The sequence below is a fragment of the Corvus brachyrhynchos genome, unplaced genomic scaffold (genome assembly GCF_000691975.1).
Source record: "Corvus brachyrhynchos isolate BGI_N302 unplaced genomic scaffold, ASM69197v1 scaffold302, whole genome shotgun sequence".
Classification (NCBI taxonomy): Eukaryota; Metazoa; Chordata; class Aves; order Passeriformes; family Corvidae; genus Corvus; species Corvus brachyrhynchos.
This window is the reverse complement of record NW_008237244.1, coordinates 3040923-3053426: the sequence shown is the minus strand read 5'-3', so window position 1 is coordinate 3053426 and position 12504 is coordinate 3040923. Positions and strand designations below refer to the sequence as shown.

At 39.1% G+C, this 12504-nt stretch overlaps 1 long non-coding RNA gene across 1 annotated transcript in view; it reads left to right on the top strand.

Moving 5' to 3' along the window:
* The window catches only part of LOC108445685, a 32885-nt gene extending 21374 nt beyond the window's left edge, over positions 1-11511 (top strand). Inside the window, exon 3 of the long non-coding RNA XR_001860638.1 lies at positions 8532-11511. This is a non-coding gene — a long non-coding RNA (uncharacterized LOC108445685). The remainder of the gene's footprint in view (positions 1-8531) is intronic.
* The last annotated feature ends 993 nt before the right edge of the window (positions 11512-12504 follow it).

The following is a 12504-nucleotide window of genomic DNA, read 5'->3' as shown; positions in this document are numbered from 1 at the left end:
GCAATCAGGTTTCTGGTTGTAGTGAATACCCATCTTTTCCCATGCACCGCTTTTCCTTGTCCTCTCACCACCACTAGTGACAGTGGTGCTGGGGCTATGAATGTAGAAATTTGCAGACAACATTGTGTGCAGCCTCAAGATGTTGTTCAGGCTCTTGGTACATGTATTTCTTTATTCAGGAAGGGCTGCCTATATTTTTTCTTTGCTTTTTGCAAAGATAGAGTCCCACACTCTGTTCAGGCCATTGCAACCACCCAAGCTAACACACTCCTACATTAACTTACCATCTCTCACTTGGGAAACAGTTCAATTCACAACATGCAGCTCAAAACCAAAGAAATATGGGCTAAATTTACGCAGCTGTGACAGTGCTTTAACTTCACATTTACAAGAGATGTATGAATACTTACTATCTTCTAGCTCAAAGTTGTAACTTCTCAGTGCGTTTTCTTAGAAGGTCCATTCCTACTATGCTGCAAGGCCTGCTAAGGGTTGCTGCAGTTTTTCACAGCATCTTTTGCTGTTTGGACCACATTTCCCCACATGCCTCACATCTGCTTACCAGGTTCCTGGATATTCTTGATATAGTTTGGCCAGTCTACTGTGCCTCTGGCTCTCCAGATACAGAATTCTCTTCCAAAATCACTCTGTGTTATTCTTAAGAGTTTCTATTTTCAGTCATCCAACTGCCCTTACATACATTATCTTCTGTGCCCAATTCATCTTGATAGCTCCAATATATTTGAGAAGCAAGCAAATTTTTTCCCTGATGGCTGGCTACCCTATCAGAAATCTAGACACAAGCACTTGTAAATCTTTGTCTTGTGAAGTTTGTTTTCAGATATTTTCCAAATGCCTGCCTTGAAACCATCTGTATAAGAATTTGAAAAAAAAAGAAAACTATCCACTTCACACATACATTGGGCAGAAGCTCACTTTTTTTTTTTTAATCCTTGGTTAAAAACAGTGTATGATTGGATTTTCTATCTGTCAGAGTACTTCTTGCTCATTTTCACTACCTTCACGCTGTAGGACTTCTATGGCTCAAAATTAATTCTTTATATAAAAAAGTAGAATTGCTTTGCAGAGTCAGAAGATTTTGTTAAAAGTTGCTTATGATTTTCTGCCCTTAAACTTTCACACACAACTCTATGGCCAGACACTCTTCCCAGTGCATATTTTCAGCCTTTTGGTAAGAGTGACCTTGACATAAAAGCTATGGAATATTTCTGTCTTCAGTGCAATGCCCCAGTTCTGTTTCAATTGCATAATATTTTTTACTATTAATTTTAGTTATTGCATTTAAAGGTGTGAGATATGTTCCCTGATAGATGTGATGGCAGCATTATGCTGAAATTTTCTTTCTATAGCATCTTTCCTCAGGAGCTGCATCAAGGGTTTCCGATGCATTCAAGATTCTTGGAATAAATATCAATAGGTATTTTTTATAGTCTGTTAGGAGAAATGAGAGAAAATAGTAATGAAAAGCATAAATATAAGTAATTAAAATATATGTGAATAAGATTATAAGAATATAAATTGAGAATGTAATGCAAAAAAGGAGACAGCAGTCAGCCTTTTTCTCTCTTCTGCATGTCCTCCTCCTGACCACTGCTCCCTGGGAGTCAGATCTTTTTAGCATTGTCTCCATGCTGAGCCCAGCAGTGATCCCTCAGCTCGCAGGGAGCCACGTCAGCATCTGGCATAGCACAGATCCCTGCTGTGCAAATGAGCTAGACAGGGGCTGGCAGAGGATGGCGTAAGGCAGAACTCGTTTGTTCAGGCACATTTCTACCACTTATCAGCCATGCCAGCTCAGGCAAAATTTCTTCATCAGCAGTGTAGACACATCCTAGGCTCCTGGACATTATTTAATGCATGAGACTAAACAATGATCTTGTGGGACTTTCTGTGAGTTCAGACCTCGGTGACATTGTGTGTGCCTGCTTTTTCACACACATATATAGGAGGAAGCCACTACTATGAAGATTTTAAACCAAAGCAGTATCAAGCCCAAAACAGAACTCACTGGACAGGAGTCTGTTCTGTGGCATAACTGGCATTCAAGTGAATCATCTGGAACTGCTGATCATACGGGAAATTAGATGACTGTAAAAAGAATGTGACATCATTTTATGCAAATAATGTCTTGATGCTTAGAATGTGACTGGTATTTCATTATGAAAGGATACAAACACTTAATTGATAGTTTGGTTCAATTGCTACCAAAGACTGGCCAAAAATGGCTGGAAGACAAGCACATGGTCTCAGAGTTGCTGTCCAAGTCTATCTGACTTCCTACTCCTGCTTTATTTGTAAGACAGAAAACACTGACTTTCCCGGGGCACAAGTAAGGTGCAGGTCTTTCAGCATTGCTTGCTGATGGGCATTGAGAAATTCCCTGGCTGGCATAATGACCTTGACACACCATGGAGATCCTGAAATTAAGAAAGCAACAGATCTGCATAGGAACCCCACATAAAATTGGGTTCTCAGTACATAGGACTTTCCTCCTCAGTTCCATTGTTTTCTCCATTGTCCATTACTACAAAGAAACTTCAGCATCCTGTCCAGAAGAAAGCTGCCTTGTATTTTAACCAGATGCCCATTTTTGATCTGAGGAATTGAAACTCCTGGGACACACCAAGCAAGCACACGTGCACCCACCAGCATGTCTAACTGCAGTCTGAAGAGCTGAATAGTTTCTTTTTCCCTGTAAGAATTTCCCAGTGCAGCTGAGGAGTAAGCTAGACTAGGTGGAGTGAGGAGCCTGAGAACAGCTTCAGGGCTGAAGGCATGTGTAGGTTGGATCACAGGGTTTAGGTGTGTGGGGCAGGCCTTGAATAGAGAGGACACAGGGCAACAAACAGTTGATAAACAGTAGTCAAGATCCAGGTTTTAAGCACCTCAGTGATCAACAAGTGGAAGTCTCATGGAAGTTGAGAGGGCCTTGAGGAGGGTAACATTGCAGAGGCCAAGAGCCACAATTCTGAGGGGCTGTTGGCAAAGTACACCTTGATAGACTTGTGCTATATCTTCATTGGGTAGCTGGTGCGTGCCCTGTGCTGGGGCTCTGGCCCACCGCTCACACAGGTACAGGGCCCAGCCAGGCTGAACCATGACCTCTGCAAGTGCTTGCCTTCCCTCATTGTAGCTGCAATACTGGGAGAGTTCTGCTGACAGGCAGTACATTAGGCAGGCTGCAGAAAATGGTTCCAGCACAAAGGCTGGAAGTCATGTCTCCATATTGCCGTTAGCTGGGTGGGCAAGAGGAGGGCAAATTACTTGGAGAAAAGTTAAAATAATTTTCCCCAAGTCCTGATAAAATCAGGTTCTCTATGGGGTGTGTCAGCCTTTCTGTGTCACTTACCCAGCCCTGAAGAAGGGTTGGTAGCACTGTACTGTTTGCACCTCAGTCATAAGTCACATAAGAATCAGTAGTTAGGGTTGTCCTTTCTTGCACTGCTTTGAGGAACCTCACTTCTGTCATGAAACTGCTCTTACCTTAGTTTTAAGTTTCTTCTCTGACATGCCTGAAGTCAAGAAAAAAAGCCTAAAATCAAGGGTGATAAGAGCATGCTATAAGTACTGTCCTCTGAAAAGTCAAATGAGCTTCCTCCTAAGATCAAGTAAGGATACTCTTCCAGCCCAGTTGTTCAGCAATATGCTTCCAAAATCCTACTTTTCAAAACGAAGATGATCCTTTGTTTCTTTCAGGGATAAAAAATTTTAAAACCCTCCCCTGAGAAAATCTGGAGAGTTTTTCCAAACTAGAGGAGCAAATCTGTCCCCCACAACACTCACTCAACTACTTTCAGTCCAGCTGATTCCTTATCACTCAAAATCTGAACACCTTTATTTTAAAGTCTTCTGAGGGTGGATCTATCATGAAAGGAGAAAAGACATGAGAAGGAGGTTCTCTGCACATGTGGAAAAATGATCTAGAAGAAAGTGGGGAAGAGAAATGAAATGTGTTTCAGTAGGAGGTTACATTACAATTCTCACATAAATTGGGTCTGGCAAGAACCTGTAAAGCAGAGTTCTACATGACAAACACATACAGGGAAAATCTTCATGTATCCACATATTTGGTTTAATTTTGAAGTGCCGCTGCAATGTGTGTGCATAGGAGAGAACAAGAGCACGTACAAGTGAAAGCAGGAGAGAGTCAGTTTCTGTGGCTATGCCAGCAGGGCATGACTGTATAATTTGTAGTGTGGGAAGGAGCTAGCATAGAAGAGCTTTGCAATGTTGAAAGTATGATGAAATACCTGGGTTAAAAGATTAATACAAAGAGAGCACATGAAGAATCAGAGTGAGGAACACAGGAAGCCGAAGGATTGATAAGAGTAGTCCAGAGAGACAGGGAGGGACAGCACGTGAAAGGCAGAGGAGAAAAGCAGGGGACCGACTACTGGCAGTGTAAAGAGGAAACACCTCGAAATAGAAGAAGATAGGAATTTTAAATGGGAAGAAATAATGTGAAGACATTGAGGAAATGCAAGGGAAACAAAGCAAACTTTAAATTTTGTTTGATAAGTTAGGAGTTTTCTAGGGTGAGGACTTTTTGTTTGGGGATTATTGCTCTTTTGGTATAAAATGCACTATAGAGACAGAAAAGTGTCTACAGTCAGTACCATCTGATTGCTACCTCTCTTATGATTTTGGTTTGGGGTTTTTTGGTGTGTTGTAGCTTTTTTGATTGGCTAAATTCTTGATTGGTTGATTGGTTGGGTTTTTTTGGTTGGTTTGGGTTTTTTGGTTTGGGGAGAGCAGTGGCAGGATTTGGTTGGTTGGTTGGGTGGGTTTTTTTAGTTTGGACAAAATTTTTTCTTTTCTTTACAAGCTCTCTTGAAAAGCAGCTCCTTCTAGCTGTACCTGTGCATCTCTGTTACTGGCTAGTGTTCAAATTGTCCCATTTACTTTTCAAAAAGAATCAAAAAAAGTGTCATAGATTTTTCCATGTTAAGGGAAATTTTCAGCTCTTCCTTGAGCAGTTAATTCTCTTCATATCATTTGCAGTGAAAGATAAGATAAGGTGTGAATATCTTCCCTCCTAGTCTTGCCTGAGATATTTCCATTCTATTCTGTCAGGATTTCCACTTACAGGTAGGATGTAAGCATAAAGGGTGCAGCAAAGAGGAACACAAGCTAGAAAAGGGAAGTAAAGGGCCAGGCAGAAGAAAGATGCACAGATGGATGAAACAAAGCAAGGGCAGTCAGGAGAGAGTCTATGAAATGTGGAACAAAAGTAAAGCAGAATATAGAATAAAAACTTGATAGGTAGAGGAAGTGAAGTGACATGAAAACTGCAAATAGAGCAAAAATAGAATTGAAAAAGAGAAAATTAGTAAGAAAATGAAAATGTAACAGAATTTGGGCAAGAAATCTAGAATAGTGGGAGAAACTAAAGGAAACTCTAGGGCAAACGAGAGAAAAGTAGAAAGAAAATAAGTAGAAGAAAAGCAGAAAAATAAGGCAGAGAGTAATTTTTTAAAAGAGTAAATATTGACTGAGGTCAGTGTCCTTGTATTTATAGGGGCTGTTAGGGAAGAGATGTACTATATATTTATGAAACATCTGGGAGGTTGGAAACAAATGCTGGAAACAGGCACTCCTGCTGGAAGACATATTTTTGCTTTCCTTAGGCCTTTCATGAACACACAGTTAGATCTGTAGCTAATTAGGCTGCTGCATTACTGATAGGGTATACTGACATTGAAAAAGAGTGGACAGGAGGCACAACAGGTACAGTGATGTGTATATAAACATTTCTAGCTACGCCCTCATGGGAAAAAGTTCCAACTCTCTCTATGCAGAAAACAAGTAATGACCTTTGAGAAAGTAAGCAATAGAGACAGGTCTAAACTGCCAGATTTTTATTCCTGTCCAACAGGACAGAAAGGGATGCAATGGAAATTAGAAATTTGGCTTAGTTTCTTGAACTTCACTTCTATGTTACACACCTCTGTTTATTTCACCACAATGGTTCAGGTATTTGGGCTTTTCTTGGATCAATTTCTAACCAGAACCACGTCCAGTTATTCTATATACTTTTTAGCCCAGTTTCAAGGCATTATCCAGATTAATATATATAGAGCCATTGACTTTGCTCGTGTGTGTATGTACTTACCTTTGTTTCTAAGGCCTTCTAAATGCTTTAATTCACAGAACAGATTGTTCTTTTGGTGTGAAACCATATTTTTTGTTGGTTAAACACTAGCAGCTGGATGGACTTTAAATGTGTTTTAATAGGGACCATGAAATTGCCCTTTTGTTTTACATCTTCTTGTACTTAGATTGTGCCCTTATTCCTTGTATTTATTCACAGTATTTAATGTAGATAGTTAAAATGCTTATAAGAGAGTGGCAGGGAACAGTTTAACCTCTGACAAGGGCAGCATTTTTAAATTCAACTGTAAGCACTTAGTTTAGGAAAATCTGTTTCCACTTTTCTGATGAACCCTTTAAAAAACAATTCAGGTTAACTACATACAGCAAAGCCATGATATCAGCCTTGTCACAAAAGGCCAAATCCTGCAGATCCCTATTTGCATGAGAAGTTCTTCAAACTGTGAGTCCTTTTCAAGTGAAAGGAATACACACGTGATTTTAGGATTTGCAGAATTTGGCCTCCACCTAATCACTTGGCAAAATTGTGCCTCCACAAAATTTGTTGTCTCAGGTAAAACTTCATAATTGGTTTTTGATTCCTTCACAGTAGTATTAAGATCCTTTAGGAAAAAAGACTGCCAGGTGATGAACTTCCCTGGGATTCAGAATGTTTGCTAAAATGATAACAAAACAAGCCCCTAATAGCTGAGTCATGGAATTTAGAAAACCAAAGCTTTACAACAGTGTAACCTAGAGATTAATTAATTAATCTAATTTCCTCTGTGGATTTGAATAAATGTAAAAATAGAATTAGTCTTGGAAAAGCTGATTTCAAAATGAAGGCTAACCTAGTCACTTTAAATGGGCCAAATTCCGTAGCCTTACCAGAGGATAGTTCCCAATGTTGGCATTTGACATCAAAGGAGTATTACCTGACTCAGGGCTGTAGCTCTGTAAAAGAAGATGTTACTAGAGCTGGCATTTTTATTTGCTTCCAGAAGTATTTTCAGAAGTGAAGCAAGGTTTCCCTTTCCTCTGTTGAAAGCAAAGAGGGATTTTTCTTTTCCAGCTTGTTTGAAAAGAAGTGCTGCACCACACCACTGTCTCTTCTTGCCTGTTACAAGAAGAATGTCTCCTGCTGCCTCAGCAGATATTTGAGGGCACTACGTGTGTCAGTCTCTCCAGGGATCCTCCTGCAGCCAGTAATGTCACTTCATATGGCTCCATTGCATTGCAAGACAACACGGTATGGAATGGTATCCAGATCCTATCAGAAAGGAGCAGATAAAATCCTCAGAGCAGGCATTCCTCAAGGAAAGTTCACACAAGAAAAAAATAAAACAGAGCTACTGTAGGTCAACAGCAGAACTACAACTGTTCACAACTCCATGGCATCTCTATCCAATTATCCCAAAGGATTTGGCGAATGCCCAAAAGGAATGATATGGTTGTCCACTTTTGTAGGAAGAAACAAACTGGATAAAGTTAATTTCTTTCAATGACAGACATCTGTGATTTTTTACAAATGAAATGTGTTCCAAAAGGCTGGGGGCAGCAATATAGCCCTGAAGTTAAATATTATTTTATCCTGAATGTATTTTCACTAAATCAGGCTTCTGATATTGCATGAGTTGAATTAGACATCTTAATAGAAAACTCTTTGTGATACAAGAATCCTCTAAAATAACCTGAAAATAGCTGCTCCATGTCTCTTCATGCCAAAATTTTGCAGGCTGCTATCTCTAGTACTCTCCCTCTCTTTCACTGTTCCCCTTTTTGAATCTATCCCAGATGCAACACTAAATACCACTTTATCCAAGACCTATGTTTCTTCCACCTCTGAAGAGGAAAGGAAACCTTTATCTGGAAATACGTATTTTTGGTTGTTTGGCTCTTAATATGTTTCCAGCTGTTTCAGATTAGTCTTAGAGGCCTAGGTGGTATACAGAACAGAAGGCAGGTGAGACTGTTCATGATAAATGAAATTTATCTCATGAACATCAGCACCTCATATGTGTACAAGTCTGTTTTCCCTGTTGCCGAGTTAATTATTCTTGGTAATAATATTGAGTCAGACACATGACTATATCATTGCAGACAAACCCATGTTATTAATGCATTTTCACTAAAGTAATCCTTGCCACAGGCAAGATTTTAACCTTCTAAGGGGTTATAAGCTGCTCATGCACGTAGTTGCTCTACCCAAGGAACAGACTGTGAACAAACTTAAACTTGTAGTCCTGGTTTATGTGTTGTTCTCCCTCATCTCTGGGGAGGAATAAGACACAGAGCCACAACCATTTCAATATCTCTGGAGATTCTTTGATACAGATGAAGTTCTATGTAAAGATCATTTATGAGAAAATCCTGGGTTAACAAACACTTCTTTCTTAGTGTCCCTGCAATTTCTTTATTAGGTACAGGAAGAAAGAAAAACACCAGCTCTTGTTCATGAAGGAGATAAACCCAGCTGTCACGCAGCCACTCAGGAGAGTTGAGTCCTGTTTGTTCCAGTGACTAATTCCAGCTGAACAGAGCACATCTTGTCTTTGCTGGCATTTCATTTTGAAGGACCTTACCACCCAAACCCTGGTATCTCTGTTTTTATCTTTCCCTGCCCTGGTGGCTGGCGGTGCATCTGCCTGCTGCTGGAACACAACGCAGCTGCCCCGGCGCTGAGCACCGGCAGCAGCGTTAAAGAACACGCTCTTACTCAACAGAGCAGTTCCCTGCGTACCCTGCAATTAGCGCTGCTTACTTTTCTGACCTCTTTTTACTGTTGGTAGCACTGCAGAGCCAAGGAGCTCTGGGAGGGTGAGCTGGCTTCTATTCTGTTTTGTACATCTTCAACCAAATTCTCAGCTAATTTCCTATTGTGGAATCTTTATCACCAACAATGACCTATGAGGCAGAACGAATACTTGTTACTTTCAAATCTCGTGTGGAAGCTGCAGGTTGCCAGCTGGGAAAAAAAAAAGATTTCTGACCTGCAAATTTAGCAAATATGATAGGAAAGTAATCAAAAATGAAAAATAAGGATCTTCATTTTGTCCCAGCTAAAGACTAACTGAATTATAAACTCATTTTTAAAAAGTGTCTTTTTCAGTTTTGTGTGTGTGTGAGATTTTCCTTTTTTTTTTCCTTTATTGTCTTTTTTTGGTCAGATGTTCTTTAAGGCTCTGTTAAGTCCCTTGGTTTCAACGCATGTTGAAGCATATAGTTTTGTTAACCCTAAAACTGGCATCCTAGAAGTGTCAAAAATGAGATTGGCTTAAAAATCTTAAGTTCCAGAAAAAATAAGGTGGAATTTTAAACTCCTAATCTTTTACCACATTTATATTTTTAGATGTTACAAATGTGACCAGTAGAAAGGCACACAAAGAAAAGGCAGCTTAAAACGGTCATGGGTTCATTCACATCCAAGAATGGCAGTTATAAAGGAAGAAGCAAATATTGAAACTCAAGATAAAATCTTGAGACTTTTCAAAACTGAGCACCACCATCCCCCCAGTCTAAAGCAGCTCTTGTTCTGGAATCTGGATTGTAAATCTCTACTAAGAAGGTAGAGCAAAAATACAGCACAATGGTGTCATTTCTGTAAAGAAAAGTTAACTTAAAAAATATCCTGAGAGCAAAGCCACTTACAGCTCAGCAGCTGGTATGAAAAAGCCTGAAGCACTGGAAGACTTGCAAGTGCAGATTAAGGTATACTTCTCCTAGCCAATTTTGTCCCCATGTCTCTTTGCTCAGTGCATGCCCTTTTGGAGGTGAAAACAGTTAAAACCAACTAGCTCCTTATGCTTTGTCGAGGTCAACAGTAGTTTTAAATGTGACAGGACTGAAGAACTTAGTCCTTTTCCAGGTAGCCATTATAGCAAGACCTGTTGATTGTATAGTTCCTTACCCTATGCTGATATTTTAGGAAGTCCACAGAACAGTTTAAATTATTCCGAGATGAAGAAAATCATAAAGAAGGAAAGTATGTAACTGTAAAGTGTCAGTCCTGATTTTTTAGTCCATCAGAGTGGACTAAACCAAACCTATGCAGGAAAATAATTAAACTATGCTGTCAAAAAAAAAGGGAGGGAAACGTTTGCACAGTTTGTAACCTACAGAACAAAACTCTATCTCAGGCTAGGATCCAGTGGCAGGAAATATAGTGCAAATAGAATTGGGCAGAAGGAGTAAGCAGGGTTGAATTCAATCTGTATTAGAAAGCTTGTAGTAGCTCTAACTCTACAGAAATCACAACCACTCAACATGGTAAACAGCCTACAGGTAGAGATCCTAGTGCAACTTCAGAAACAACAAGAAAAGTGGAGATCATCTGAACGACCTCTCTACTCCTGCAAAAAGAAAGCGCTGAAAATACATCATTGTTGTACTGAGGAGTAAGTGCTCACTCAAAGAAAGCATGAAAAGTGCATAGATCTACAGGGCATAAGGTTTTCCTAAGTAATGCCTCTCCTAAGTGTAAAATACCTTTTCAAGAACTACTTATCTATTGTTCAAAAATGAGCTACTTTTGCTGATACAGAAGCCCATTTTATCAAAGCTTTTGCTGAAATCCAAATAAATTGTTCTGTGTGAACTTTTGTATTTTTATCAGCTTTGCAAAACTCTAAAAAGATAAAGTCAAGATAGAAGACTAATCAAACAGAGGGAGCTTTTGACCATCCGTAGATGCAGTGAACTAACACAAAGTAAGTAAAACATGTGTGGAAGAAGTTTGCATGAAATTATTGTCAGCAACTTTGCTCAAAACACAGACCAAAATTTTTCTGAGAGTCAAAATGCCTGTTACATTTCTAAGAATGATTTTATTCCTTTACTATCCCATTTGCTCCACTTACTTTTGGCTGGAATGCACAGAATGGCTGACTTGTGTGCTGAGTGAAATTTTAAGCCAAACCAGTAATAACATTTTTTGACAGCTGCTCCCTTGAGTTTTCCCTCCCAGATCTTCATACTTATAGAACCTGGGAAGTTGGAAAACTTAGATTGCTGGGTGTTCTTTCAGGTTGAACTCCTGAAAATTATTTCAGGGAAAACAAAATTAACATACTATGTTAATTTCATTTCAGAATACACAACTTCTCTGAAAAAGATGAACAGAAAAAAGCAACAGAACTAGCCCATGTTTGAACACCTTGGAATTTGGGATGCCTTTATCACATACTCTACCTTGATGAGAAATTATCTGTCTCCTGAGACAGTGGCCATTTTGTTTGCAGTTGCTGTTAGGTGAGAAAGGTGCACTCTGTTTCCTCCAAAAACAGAATTACTTTTATTTCTTGGGTTTTTTCTTGAAATTAGAAGAAAAAAAACTTAAAGACCAAGAGAAAAGTGGAAAGGTTTTGTGTACATACATGGGTATAAAAAATAAAAAAAACTAAACCAAAGCTAATATAAATATAAAGTAAATAAACATAATCTATAACCATAGATGGTGTTATAATTTGGTACTTACCTGCATTTTCATATATATTTTGTTGGAGAGAAAATAGGAAGCTGCACCAAGAGATGTTGCAGAACTGCAGCACAGTGTCCACAACACCCTTCTCCAGAAGCAGTTGAATACACAGCAGTTCCAGGCTTTATCCCTCATAATTACATCAGGTGTTACCATTATTCTGCACACCATCAACATAAAATATTTTACTTTTAATCAAACACCTAGCTATTGATTGTCATTTCAAAATTACTCAATTTTTGAGAAAAGAATCCAGACCTTAACTGCCAGTGCAAACCCACATTTTCTGTGGCAACTGCTGATCTCCACAAGGGCAATAAGAAAACTCCAAAAGGCAGTGGAAGAGCCCCTTGCTCAGTATCCCTATCAAGCAAGCCCATTTTGTCCTTGGAATAATGCATTGTATGGTATTTTCTACCTTGTTTGGTATTTAGAGTTGGAATTTATTGCCAGGCTTCCTGGCAGCAAGCTGTGCAGGTTGCAGGCGGAGGCTGATGGAGGTGAGTGAATTAATGTGGTGGCTGTTTGGAATGTCGTCCAGCTGCCAGGGAGAATTATGTTTGTTTGCCTTTGGCACAAGTGTGAAAGGAACAGCCATAGATTTCAGAAGTGTGAGTCTACATTTTTATATCTCACACTAATGAATACATTTTTTTGTATCCTATACATTTGGGGAAATAGAATTTATTTGTAGATTTTATTTACCACTTGTGTGGTAGAGAAGGAATGTTTCCTCAGAGACTGAACTTGTACTTTAGAAAAGAAAAAGCAAAAAAAGAAAGAAAAAGAAAGAAAAGACCTGACTAAGCCAAAACAATGTCAGTTAAAGTCATCCAAATTTCACTATTTTTGCAACTATATCTAAAGTCAGATTATAGAATGAGGAATTTCAGCAAGATTTGAAAATTTCTTCATGT